The sequence below is a fragment of the Drosophila kikkawai genome, chromosome 3R (genome assembly GCF_030179895.1).
Source record: "Drosophila kikkawai strain 14028-0561.14 chromosome 3R, DkikHiC1v2, whole genome shotgun sequence".
Taxonomy (NCBI): Eukaryota; Metazoa; Arthropoda; class Insecta; order Diptera; family Drosophilidae; genus Drosophila; species Drosophila kikkawai.
The window spans coordinates 3,057,671-3,071,946 of NC_091731.1; positions in this window are offsets into that span (position 1 = coordinate 3,057,671).

Sequence of the window (14,276 nt, forward strand, 5' to 3'; positions counted from 1 at the left end):
TTAAAGGACTTGAATGGAAATCCCGTAAAAGGCGGATTCTTTAAGGAAGAGCTGAAAAAACCCGATTTCCCAACACATATCTATTTGAAAAGGTACTTAAAAGACAAGGTAAAAGAGCACTCGTACGTTGGTTGGGCTTCCCGAAAAGTTACGACAGCTGGATAAATACATCTGAAATTTTGTAATGAAATAAACATACACATACAACACATTAAAAAAAATTTTTTTTTTAATTTATATTTTTTATTATTATTATTTTTATAATTTTTTTTTTTTTTTTAATTTTAACTTTACATTATACATTATATTTTAATCTTAGATCTAAACATTTTGAATAAATTTTGTTTAATTTAAAACTCAAATACAATGTTTATTTACAAATTTGAATTTATATTTTATATCACAAATTCTGGATTTTCTAGTTTAGCTATTTTAATATAATGCCAAATTAAATCTCGTTCATATTCGTCGAGTCTTCTCTCTTTCTTTCACTCATTATCACAAGAGTTTCATTATTTAACCACCGTGATTTGTCTGCTAGAGTTGAGATACACCCCATAAGTTCCCCTTCTCTTGTCGAATAGTGTCCTATCGCTTTTGTGGCAATTTCGTCTTCACATATTAGCCTCTTATCATCCTTATTATCTAATGTTATTTTTGAAATTTTGTATGTATTAATTTCATGCCCCCTAGACCGAAACAAATACATGCTATCACTGTATTGTTGTCCTGTGAACAAATAATTTTTATATTTCTCGAATGTAATTTTCTCCAAGGCACTTCGCTTCACGCCCTTATTTTTTTTTACACATTTTTCGGGCTCGCTACCTGCACTTGACGCTGTATAGGCGTACATCTTAGACCTCAGACCCACAAACTCTGTCATTGGCCTGCCATGCAGCTCATCCTTAAAGTACTCTAAGCGCTTCTTGTTACACTGTGGAAAATTGCCTAGCCAATTCATCAGGGTATTCAGATGTATCAAATTTTAATTGAATTCCATTTGGATAACTCCAACAGTAGTAGGGGAATCTAACATCCAGGCCAGTTTTATCTTAATTGCTAATTAGGGTCATTAATTAAATAGATAGGGGTGATCTGACCCCTGTCACCTTAAAAGGGTAGGGTAATAAAAATTGATTAGGGTGTGATTGAATGGATTGAGGACACGTGAGAAACGTGTGCGGAAGCGGTACCGCCCCGAAGACGCACTCGATACGTGAGCGAGGGAGCGATAACGCACACGATACGTCTTCGAGTGCGTATGCGAGGGAGCGATATCGTTCGACCCGCGCGCGAGCGGGAGCGTTACCGCCTCGAAGACGCACTCGAAACGGCTTCGAGAGGGAGCGATAGCGTTCGACCCGCACGCATTCGTTTCCCACAATCAAATCCCACACCAAAAGGGGATGGAGGGTGAAAAGGTCAGTGCGATCCTTAAAGGGATGAAGATGTCAGCAAAAGCCGCTGTACACCTGCAAACGCACAATGCAATGAAGAGGGAGGGATGAAAAGGTCAGCCGAGATTTTGGGCTGTGATAAATATGGAGTCAAAAGGTTACAGCTCATTTATCAATGGGTGGGTGAATGGGGAGAAAAGGGTACCATTGACCGAGATTTTCGGCGTTGATAAAAAAGGATCACTTTCCCTTTTTTCTACAAAGGACACATACCAACGAATGCTTACTAAAAAGGAATTGAGGGATCGTCTAGCAAAAAAGGTAAGCGATCTCACACATTTACACCACCTTCTTTTTCTTATAATGAAAAACAAAAACAAATCTTGAAAGAGCATGAGTAAATTTAGTGCTATCATCGACCCTACTCTTATATAATGGTGTGGGGTATGAGTACAAACGATCAACTAAATGACAACTACCCCAGATAAAATAGTCGGGTTCCTTTCCATTACGTTAAAAGCAAAACTGACAAAAAATAAAAATAAAAAAAATTTTTGCATCTTATGCGAAAGATTTCGGGTCTACGAGGAAAATCCTAGATCCTAAGGATTCACTCACAGTTTGTGGCCCGAACAATTTGTACACGCCGGTGTTTACCTTAAAAAAATTATAAAACAAAATTTTACGTTTAAAAAGTGAATAAGTGTATGTAAAATTGGTTTTAAGAAAAAAAAACAAAAATTCAAAAAGTGAAATTTGTTTACATAAAAACAAACATTGACAAAAATATAAAACATTAAAAACAAAATACAAAAAATTTATTAACATTATTAACAACAAAAGCAAAAATATAAAAAATTAAAAACAAAAGAAAAAAACAATAACAAAAAACAAAAAAATTTATTAACATTCAAAACAAAATATATATATATAGTCAACGTGAACAACAATAGCAAACGCATCAACAACGTGCATATCAACGTCATAAACACCTATATTGCCTTCAACGAAATCAACAAAAACATCATCATGAACAACTACAACAATTACAACAATTACAACAACTACAACCAGTTCAGCAACTACAACAATATGAATGGTGTAACAATGCCCGTTTCCCCAAGTCCAAATAACAAGGCACACGTGTGATCTTCGATTCGCTATTTTATTAGCACCGGCACTGCCAGCGTTGTCAGGTCAACTAACATAATCTATTTGCGTTGCGTGTACAGTAATGCATTTCTCTACTTCTTGTGAGAGAGCGCGTCGCTCTCATCTCTGCCATCGCTCTCCGCTGCCGATACAGATCTCCACACCCCTTCTTTTTTCTCTAGACGGAGCTTCAGGTTGTCCTTCGGGTCATGGTGGTCCTTTGTTGCCGGAGTTTCCTGTGGCGTCAGAGTTTCGGCAACCGACTGTAACGAAATAGGTGAAGGAGGTATCCCAACATTGGGGCTCACCGAATCAGACGACTTCGATGAGTCTGCCCCGATGATCTTTTTCAAATGGCTTACATTCCTGGTGTACGACTTGCCACCACCAGAAATTTGAACAACATTTCCCTCTCGGTTAGTTACTTCATATGTGGTCGTATCGAATGTTGGCGTCAGCTTATGCGGGAATACCACGTTTTTAAGGAGAACTTTGTCACCCACTTTTATATCGATCGCTCCCGCTTTCCTAGCGCTGTCTGCTAACTCTCTCCCTTTCTCTTTCTTCCAGACGTCCCTGTCTTTCTCTTCTGAATCAGCCGTTTCGCCAACAAGATCCTGTATGCCAGGAATTTTGTCCCTTATCACCCTGTTGAACATTAGCTCTGTTGGTGGTGCGCCCGTGGTCCCGTGTGGAGTGACGTTATACATTAATACAAATTTTTGGATCTCTTTCTTGTAATTGTCGTTATTGGCATGAGCTATCTTTAGGCGTTTCACCAGAGACCTGTTCATGTTTTCGACTTCGCCGTTGGCCTGCGGCCAGTATGGCGGTGTAGGCATTAGCCGAATGCCGCTGGTTTCACAAAAACTCTTAAACTCGCTGCTGACAAATTGCCTCCCATTATCAGTCGTTAAGGTCTCCGGGAACCCCAATCTGGAAAAGATCTCTTCCATCTCCTCAATAATGGTTTTCGATGATATCGACTTGATGAGTTTGAACTCTATATATCGGGAGTAATAGTCGATTAGTACAAGTATATTCTCACCATTTGGTAAAGGGCCCAAAAGATCGGTAGCTAAGCATCTCCAGGGTCCATTCGGGAACGGATGCCTTTTCATTGGGGCCGGATGCGATGGCATTGATACCAAAAGGCAATCGCGGCACTCCTTAACATACTGTTCTGCGTCTTTGTCCATACACGGCCACCAAACTTTGGAACGAAGCCTCCGTTTCATGGCGCTTATCCCGGGATGCCCTTCATGGGCGAGGTCCAGTACTGGTTCACGTAACTTCTGGGGAATTACTAGTCTTGTGCCTCGCAATAGGATATTTCCCACAATCGAGAGTTCCAAACGAAATGGATAGTACGGGCTAGACATATTTGAGTTCCATGAATCCTGGCCAAGGCATGTCATCACGTCTATTATTTCCTCATCCTGTATGCTCATCTCCGTGACCTTCGATATGGAGAGCGATTTAGGAACTGAGGTTGACACCACGCGAAATATGTGTTCCTCACCAGCCCAGTCGTAAGGGTCGGTATCGGTTACTTCGCAAAGTCTTGATAGTGAGTCGGCAATATTTTCCTTTCCTGCCTTATATACTACGCGGAACCGGTAAGATTGTAATCGCAACAACCACCTTTCAATCCTGGCCGGAGGTCGCGAAGTTGGTTTAAAGATCGTTTCCAGTGGCTTGTGGTCAGTTATAAGGTCAAACTGTAGTCCCGCTAAATAATAATAAAATTTCTCCACAGCCCACACCAATGCCAGGCTTTCTTTTTCCGTTTGTGAATATTTTCTTTCCACCGATGACAAACTCTTGCTGGCAAACGATATTATGCGTGCAGTATTCGATTTATCAAATTGCACCAACACTGCTCCCAAGGCCACTGGGCTGGCATCTGCGATCAAACACGTTTTATCCTGCAGGTTAAAGTATGACAGCATTGGAACTGCCGAAATCTTAACTTTGAGATTCTGGAATGCTTCTTCCTGTGGTTGGCCCCAACAGAACGTTTCATGGCTTTTCAGTAATTTTCTCAGAGGCTCTGTGTTATCCGCCAGATCAGATACAAATTTGCCAATATATGTTACTAAGCCGAGAAAGCTGCGTACCTCTTCTTTATTTTTGGGCGCTCTGAATGATGTAATCACCTTCACTTTCTCGGGGTCAACTTCGATCCCCTTGTCCGAGAGGATGTGGCCTAGAAATTTCAATTTCTGTACTCGAAATGCGCATTTCTTCTCATTTAGTGCTACGTTATTGGCTTGAAATATTTCCTTAACCTTTGCGAGTGATTTGTCATGTTCCTCAATATTGCTGCCAAATATTATCACGTCATCGATGTAATTTAAAGAATTCTGACAAGGAGCCAACATTTCCTCCATTAGCCGTTGAAATATTTCTGGAGCTGAGTTCACGCCAAACATCAGCCGCTTATATCGAAATAGGCCGCGGTGTGTTATGAAGGTAGTAATTTCTCGGCTGGATTCGGTCAGCTCCAGTTGATGGTAAGCGCTTTTTAGATCGAGTCGCGAAAAATATTTGGCACCTTTCAGCTTGGTCATAAACGTTTCGAACGTTGGCAACGGGTAGTTCTCTCGTTGTATTGCTTTGTTTGCGCGTCTCATGTCCAGACATACCCGGATATCCCCGTCGTCCTTAAATGCAATCACAATTGGCGATATCCAAGCGCTCGGGCCCAATACTGGTTCGATGATATCCAAACTTAAGGCTTCCTCCAATTTATCGGTGATTTTACTTTCCAACGCTGTTGGCACTCGTCTCATTGGTTGCTTCACTGGGACTATTGACTTGTCAATGGACAGCTTGACCGACACATTATGCCATTTGGGAAAAGGCTCGGCTTTTTCAACTCGATGTACGTCTAAGCCCAGTCTTAGAACCTTGAGTTTGGTTGCTGTGTCACGTCCCAACAGCGATTGTCTACTATTTTCAATGACGTAAAAAGTAGCAATCAGTTCAGGGTCTTTTAGCACCGAAATCGGGGCTTCAAAAACTTGTAGTACTTTAAGCAGATGATCAGAAGCATATGCGCGAAACTGGTTGGCTGATTCTGCGCGCGAGTTAAACATCACTGCCCTTTTCTCACACAATTGTCGCCAATCCGACTGACTTATCAGATTGTACTTCGATCCCGAATCAATTATCATAGTGATTGTATCGCCACCTATTTTACATGGAAGTTCTTCTTCTCGTGATGATCCATGGTCGACTCTGAATAGATCCGCGTCTTTTGGGCTATCTGGGTAATTTTTAGAACCACTGGATATGGACTTGATTGTAGAATGATCATATTGTCGTCGCTTTCTATCGGGTCCTTCCCATTTATCATATGGTTTCCGTTTCCTTGTACGGCATTTCCGATAAAAATGTCCAAACCTTTCGCACTTCCTGCATTTCGCGTTTCTGGCTGGGCAGTCCAAGCTATTCTCTTGGTGCCCTTTTTGACCACATCTGCCACATTCGGAACCCGCGCTACGCTGAACTATTTTGTTGATGCTATTTGCATTCGCCTGCGGGATCATCGACTGCGTTTGTTTATTAACTTGTTCGTCGACACTACATGCTTTTATGACCTCCTCCAAAGTAAGTTCATTTTCCAGTAGTTTCTTTTTTAGCTCCAACGGAGCCCAGACATCCATGATCCTATCTTTTAGGCAGATATCCTCTATCTGTTCTTTAGTCTCTCCAAATGAACATTTTACTATTTGGCGGCGAAGCCTCATCAAAAACTCTGTGAAACATTCTCCCTCTATTGGGGTCATCGACCGAAACAAATGTCTCTCAAAAGACGAGTTGCGCTGTGGTGAAAAATACTCGTTCAATTTGGTAATGAGAGGTGTTAAGACATCATTTTTCTCATTCTCGTCAAAAGGAATTAATGCTCCCGGAATGCTGTAGACTACGGCCTGGAGTTGTGGTCCGCCCAGGTGGAGAAGCTTATTTCTTTTCTTGCATACGGATGTGATCTCCTCCGTGTCAATATATATATTAAACGCGCGCAACCACGCCTCCCATTCTGTTCGCCATAGCGCTTTATCCATTCCCTGGCACAGGAATGGTTTTAACTCGGTCATGTTTAGTTTAAACTGAAAGATAATTAAAATAAAATGGCCATTAACAATCTCCCAGTTTGTTTTTTTTTTTTTTTTTTTTTTTTTTTATTTTTTTTTTTTTTTTTATTTTTTTTTTATTTTATTTTATTTTATCGATCTTTGGAACCGACTCTTTAAATGCAACAGCCGGAATTAAATCAGCTACCGCTGTTCTTTTTCTTCGGATCGCATTCCCTTTGGAACCGACTCCCTTAATGCAGCAGCCGGAATTTAATCAGCTAACACTGCTCTTTTTCTTTGGATCGCATTCCCTTTGGAACCGACTCCCTTAATGCAGCAGCCGGAATTTAATCAGCTGACACTGCTTAATCTCATTCCATTTGGAACAGATTCTCTTAATGCAAAAGTTACACTTTGCCTTCACGTTTATTTCGATCTCGTTCTCTTAGGAACAGATTCTCTTAGTGCAGCCGCCGGAATTTAATCGGCTTGTGCTGTCCACCTTTTTCTCTCTTTACCTCTTACACGCATATGTATGTATGTCCGTTCCTACGTATGCGAGTATAACGGCGCTTTATTGTCGACTTGCGAAAACGGCGAGACACGCGTTAGTTTTTCGTTATTTCTTTACTTCTTTTTTTTCAATTGGGCTGGTAGTATTTATACAATACTTGGTAAATATTTAAGGTCCAGTTTTTCTCCTCGTCGCCAGTGTAACAATGCCCGTTTCCCCAAGTCCAAATAACAAGGCACACGTGTGATCTTCGATTCGCTATTTTATTAGCACCGGCACTGCCAGCGTTGTCAGGTCAACTAACATAATCTATTTGCGTTGCGTGTACAGTAATGCATTTCTCTACTTCTTGTGAGAGAGCGCGTCGCTCTCATCTCTGCCATCGCTCTCCGCTGCCGATACAGATCTCCACAAATGGCATTTACTGCCTATCCTGCCAGATGGTTCTGGCTGTGGGTGTGCAATGGCATCATCATGTCCGCACAGAATCCCACAAGTTTTATCCAACTCGACCTGTAGATGGGACCGTTAAACAAATTTTGGATGGATTCAAGGGTCGTATTCTTCAATACATGTATGTTAATGAGGGAGTTCCTGTTAGAAATCCCAGCGAATTTTTAAATGAGGCGAGTCTAGCGCTGATCCCTCATATTGAGAGAGTGTTAACCTCTCACATTTCATCGAAAATAAATTTCGAGTTGTTTGCTGAGTATATGCTTGTAAAGGAGCATGTAACTCAAGTGGAGATAAAGTCATTCCAAAGTAAAATGACAATGGTTTCATCAGCCTCCAATTTGATAATGCTGTTCAATTTCCACAAAGATGAAATTGAAACAAAAATGAGTGAGTTCCAGGAAAGGGACAGCGGATGGACTCTAACCCGCATAATTAGAGTCGAGTTAAATATGTTAAAATGTGACCCATTGAAAGGAAGCGGACCCTTTAAACTACCACAAAAACTTCAAAACAAAAATGCTGTGATTAACGTCCAAAACAAAGACGAATATTGCTTTAAGTGGGCAATATTATCCAGCTTTTCGAAAAGCAAAAAGTCACAAAGATGTTCAACATATAAAGTGAACATTTCATCAAGCGTGATTTATGTAGGTCCATCCACGAAATTAGATTTCACTGGCTTAAATTTCCCAATGGAAATACGTGAAGTTGGCAAGTTCACTGCTCAAAACCCACACACTAGCATAAATGTGTTTGGGTATGATGAAAAACTGGGTAAAGTGTTTGGACCACTTTTTTCGGATGCTGTCGAAAAGGAATTCCACATCAATTTATTATTTGTGGATGGACCAACTGCAAATATTCCCGGACATTTCGTCTGGATAAAACATATGTCAAGGTAAGTAAAATATAAAAAATTAAAAAAAAATTAACAATAAATAAATAAAAAAAAAATATATATATATATATATATATACATTCTAATTTGTATACTAATTAAATTTTATATTTTTATTTATAGACTACTTACATCACAAATTGGGAATCAAAGAATTCAACGTATGTTCTGCAACAGATGTTTAAGCTACTCAACAAGCGATGAGAGGTTTGAAAAGCATCACGAAGTCTGCAGCAAAGTGGTCACCACAGGACCTCATGTGAAAGCCACAACGCTGGAGTTTTCAAATTATCATCGTCAACTGGAGGTCCCTTTTACAGTTTACGCAGACTTTGAGTGTATCCTGGAGCCTGCCTCAATAGCAGTAAGTGAAAAATCACAAATTGTAAATAAGCATATTCCTATTTCATTTTCATATTAAGCCTAGTACTCTGACGAGAAAAAACCGCGGTATAAATTTAGACAGCGGCCAAACTCCATATAAAAAAACGGTGTCGAAAAAAAAGAAGAAGAACTTTTAGACACGTCGTTTTTTTCGGTACTCTGACGACGAAAATGAAGCCTGCGAAAATTGAATGGCGTTGCCAGATCAAGATAGTAAACAGCTGATATCGCGCTGTCTAAATAATTCATTTGATTTATTTAGACACCCCTAATGGAGGGAAAGTTGAAGGAAAAAGGTGGCATTGATAGGGGCTGTCAAGGGGAAGCCCATAATATGGAATTTAACCCACAAAATACATTTTAATGCAATATTTATTAATATTTTTAATATTTTTTTTGAATATTTGTTTACAAACAGCTGTCCAGTGTGACCATAAACAGTACATTTTCATGGCATTTCAGGGTTTTCCTTAATTTTTTTTGGTCACACTACCTCGGTAGTGAAATAAACAGCGATTCCGCTGTCTAATTTAGACAGCGGGTTTTTCTCGTCAGAGTACTAGGCTTTATATAAAGTGTGCATTTGATTCTAGTTTAGATAAGTCAGTTTTAAAAACAGGTGGAAATGTTAGTTGCACTTTCATTGAAAATTTAACGTCCGATTTGTCCGAGATATATCAAAATCATATGTCAAAAATAAAACCATTATCAATGAGTCAACAGGATGAAATAAAATTTGCGTCCGCTATGAATTGTCATATATGTAAGGGTGAATTAGGAAATGATAGAGTGAGAGATCACTGCCATTTCACAGGCCAATTTCGAGGTGCAGCTCATAACGAGTGTAATCTAAAATATAAAACAGGTAATTTCGTCTCCGTGTTCTTTCACAACCTTTCCAAGTATGATGCGCATTTGTTTGTGAAAGAGCTCGGGGAAACAGAAGGGGAAATACGTGTAATTCCATGCAATAAAGAATTATATATATCATTATCTAAATATATACCTGTAGGAAATAATACCCTAGAAATCAGATTTTTAGACTCTTTCCGATTCATGTCCTCTAGTCTAGACACACTGGCAAGTAATTTAAATGATGATGAGTTGAATGTATTAAAATCTCAATACCCAAATAGTGAAGACTTTACCCTTCTTCGTCGGAAAGGTGTTTTCCCTTACGAGTATTTAGACTCTAGTGATCGATTAAAAGAAGTTTCTCTCCCACCTCGTGAAAAGTTTTATAGTAGTTTGTGTGAAACAGAATGTTCTGAGGCTGATTACTTGCACGCACATAAAGTATGGACATATTTCAAGTGTGAGACCCTTAAAGATTACTTAGAATTATACTTAAAAACTGATGTTTTATTGTTGTCCGATATTTTCGAAAATTTCAGAGGAATTTGTATGGAAATTCATGGGCTCGATCCTGCTTATTATTACACAATTCCGAGTTTGTCTTGGGATGCCATGCTTAAAACTACGCAAATTAGCCTCGAATTACTGCAGGATATAGACATGATACGATATATTCAAAAAGGGATTCGAGGAGGGTACAAAGTACGCATAGGTATACCAAGGCAAACCACAAATACCTTAAAGATTTTGATTCTAGTAAAGAATCGGAATATTTAATGTATGTGGATGCGAATAATTTGTATGGTTGGGCCATGTCCGAGTCCTTACCTTATGGGGAGTCTAAGTGGCTAGAGTCGGAAGAAGTGAATTTGTTTAATGTTGAAAACATTAGTGAGGATAGCGAGTATGGGTATATTCTAGAAGTTGACTTAGAATATCCATACTCGCTTCATGATTTACATAACGATCTACCTTTCTGTCCAGCCAATAAACTCCCCTCGGTAAATTCAAAAGTTACAAAATTGATTGCTGATTTACATAACAAGGAAAAATACATTATTCATTATAAGACGTTACAACAGTGTATGAAGAATGGATTGAAACTTAAAAAGATTCACTCCATTATTCAATTTAAGCAGAAGCCCTGGTTGAAAATATATATTGATATAAATACAGAACATAGAACCAGGGCTACAACTCCGTTTAAAAAAGACTTTTTCAAGCTCCTAAATAATTCAATTTATGGAAAATGTCTTGAAAATAGTGAAAAGCGCGTTGATATACGTTTAATTAGTGAATGGGCAGCTCCACCCATTGGACCGCAAGGCGGACGTCCAAAACTATGTGCGAGGGACTTAATAAGTCGTTCAAACTTTCATAGTTTAAAAAAGTTTACAGATAAACTTTATGCAATTCAATTAAAGAAATTACATAACGTTTGTGATAAGCCGCTATATTTAGGTTTTGTGGTTTTAGAATTATCGAAATGGAAAATGTATGATTTTCACTATTCATACATGTAGAGTTTGTATTAAGTAGTTTATTTAAATATATTAAGTAAGGCTGAGATGGGTTATAATAAGTGGGGAATAACATAAACTTTTAGCAGCTTCTGTGATTTAACAACTGTAGGCGACTTTAGCAACTTTGACAACTGATATTTAACTTCATACGACTTTAGTAGCTTTCTTAACAATTTAATGAAATAACTCCGGAAACACGACTGCTCCTTACGACTTCTCTCAGCGACTGACTCTCTTCTCCTCTCGTCACTCTGCAACTCTCCCTCTTGGACTCGCTGCTCTCATGATCGGCTGATTGCCATTCGCAACGACGCAAAATGTGTACTCGCTGCCAGACTGTACCTCAACACCTTACACTCGGCCCTCCTGCTCATCTTCATCTGACCCAGATGAAGCCAACTCGTCGTCGTTATCGGCTATAAACCTCCATAGCTTCATGTTATCGCAGCTGGTACTTGTTAAGTTTGGCCCTTCGACTTGGGCTGCTTTTCGAACGTCGTACCGGCCATTTCGCTTTATTTGGACGACTTCGTACGGTCCTAAATACAGACTAGCCAGCTTTCTTCCTGCGACAAATTGAGTCCTCTTGATTGCGACGAGATCACCCAACCTGTAGATATGAGCACGCTTGCGCTTTTTGTCGTAGTTTCGCTTATATACCTGCTGGGCCTCTTCGATGTTCTTTTTGGCTTCGTCTCGCATTTGTTGTCGCTCAAGATTAAACTGAGAAACAAACTCTTCATTCAGGATCTCTTGTACACACGCCAACAAAATACACAAAATGTGTATTTTAATTCAAAAACAACTCCAGATGTATTTTTTGCCAAAGCAGCCAGATCTTCTTTTGGTCCGCTAAATGCCCCCACGGGCATCTCCTACGCCGAAGCTCTACGGACAGGTATGCAAAACCCACTCCCCTCAAACTCAGTAAATGCTCAGCAGGCCCCAGAGCAGCCACGAAACAACATGGAATCCATGATGGTGACCATGCAACAAAGCATGATGGAACTCATGTCATTTATGAAAACGACCATGCAAACGCTCGTCCAGAATCAGAATATGGTGATACAGCTGCTCGTAGCACAACAGTCAAAATAATCAATGTCCAATCTACGTATATCCACGTGGAATGCCAATGGCGTCTCACGGCATAAACTTGAACTAACACAATTTCTAAACGAAAACCACATCGACGCCATGCTACTGGTTGAAACGCACCTCACAAGCAGATACAACTTTCATATAAGAGGTTATACCTTCTACCGCACAGATCATCCAGATGGTAAAGCCCACGGCGGGACCGGCATCCTTATCAGAGAACGCATCAAACACCACTTCCACCAAAGGTTTGCAACAAATTACCTGCAAGCTACGTCCATAAAAGTGCAGTCAGGTAACGGCAACCTTTGCATTGCTGCTGTCTACTGCCCACCTCGCTTTGCAATCTCTGAAGGTCAATTCATGGATTTTTACAACTCACTTGGAGATCGATTTATAGCTGCAGGAGATTACAACGCCAAGCATACGCATTGGGGATCCTGCCTCGTGACCCCCAAGGGAAGACAACGGTACAACGCTCTCATCTATGTGAGAAATAAGCTGGACTACGTTTCCCCTGGTAGCCCCACATATTGGCCAGCAGACCCCAGAAAGATACCCGACCTAATTGACTTCGCGGTGACAAAAAACATCCCACGAAATTTAATAAACGCCAAGGCCCTTCCAGACCTTTCTTCAGATCACTCGCCGCTGTTGATAACCCTCCTTCAAAGCCCAGAAACTACGGATCGCCCCTTCAGGCTGACGTCGCACAGAACCAATTGGATGAAATACAAAAAGTATGTGAGTTCCCACATTGAGCTAGCCCCCCAGCTCAATACTGAAACCGACATCGACTCCTCCACCTCCGCACTGGAAGAGGTACTTGTGACTGCAGCCAGAATCTCAACACCACAACAGACGGATGTGCAAAAAATCAAATTCAAAACGAACCAGCAAATTGAACAGCTTATCCAAGAAAAGAGGCGTCTGCGACGGGCGTGGCAAACCAATAGATCGCCATGCACAAAGCAACGTCTAAATGAAGCCACACGCAAACTAAGCCGGGCCCTGAAGCAAGATGCCGAAAAAGCACAATTAAGATATATTGAAAAACTCTCGCCAACCAGCACAAAGCATCCCTTATGGAGAGCTCACCCAAATTTAAGCTCACCGGCTGAAACCATCACCCCGATAAGAATGTCATCTGGTTGCTGGGCCCGCAGCGACAAAGACAGAGCCGAAACTTTTGCCTCACATCTCCAGGGCGTTTTCCAGCCGAACCCTGCTGCAAATCCTTTTGATCTACCGCAAATCCACACTGAAACGGAATCTACTCCAGCATCATTTCGTCCGAACGAGATAACGAAGGTCATCAGGGAACTGAAGCCAAAAAAGGCTCCCGGCGTTGACCTAATAACTCAAAAAATGATAATTGAACTTCCAAATTGTGCTATTGAGGTCATCTGTAAAATCTTCAATGGGATCATAAGTCTCGGCCATTACCCAACAAAATGGAAAAAATCTATAATTATAATGATACCGAAGCCCGGAAAAGACCACACGATTCCGTCATCTTACCGACCAATAAGTCTACTATCATGCTTGTCCAAATTATTTGAAAAATGCCTACTAAAGCGCATAATCCCTTATCTGGGAGCTCACAACATTATCCCAGCTCATCAATTTGGCTTCAGAGAAAAACATGGAACTATCGAGCAAGTTAACAGAATAACATCAGAAATTCGCACAGCCTTCGAGCATCGAGAATATTGCAGCGCGATATTTCTCGACGTTTCTCAAGCATTCGACCGCGTCTGGCTCAACGGCCTCATGCACAAAATAAAAACACTCTTGCCGGTATACACACACAAATTACTTGAGTCGTATCTCTACAACAGAGTCTTCGCAGTGAGGTGCAACGCAACAACATCCGGCACCTATTCAATCGAAGCTGGAGTCCCACAAGGA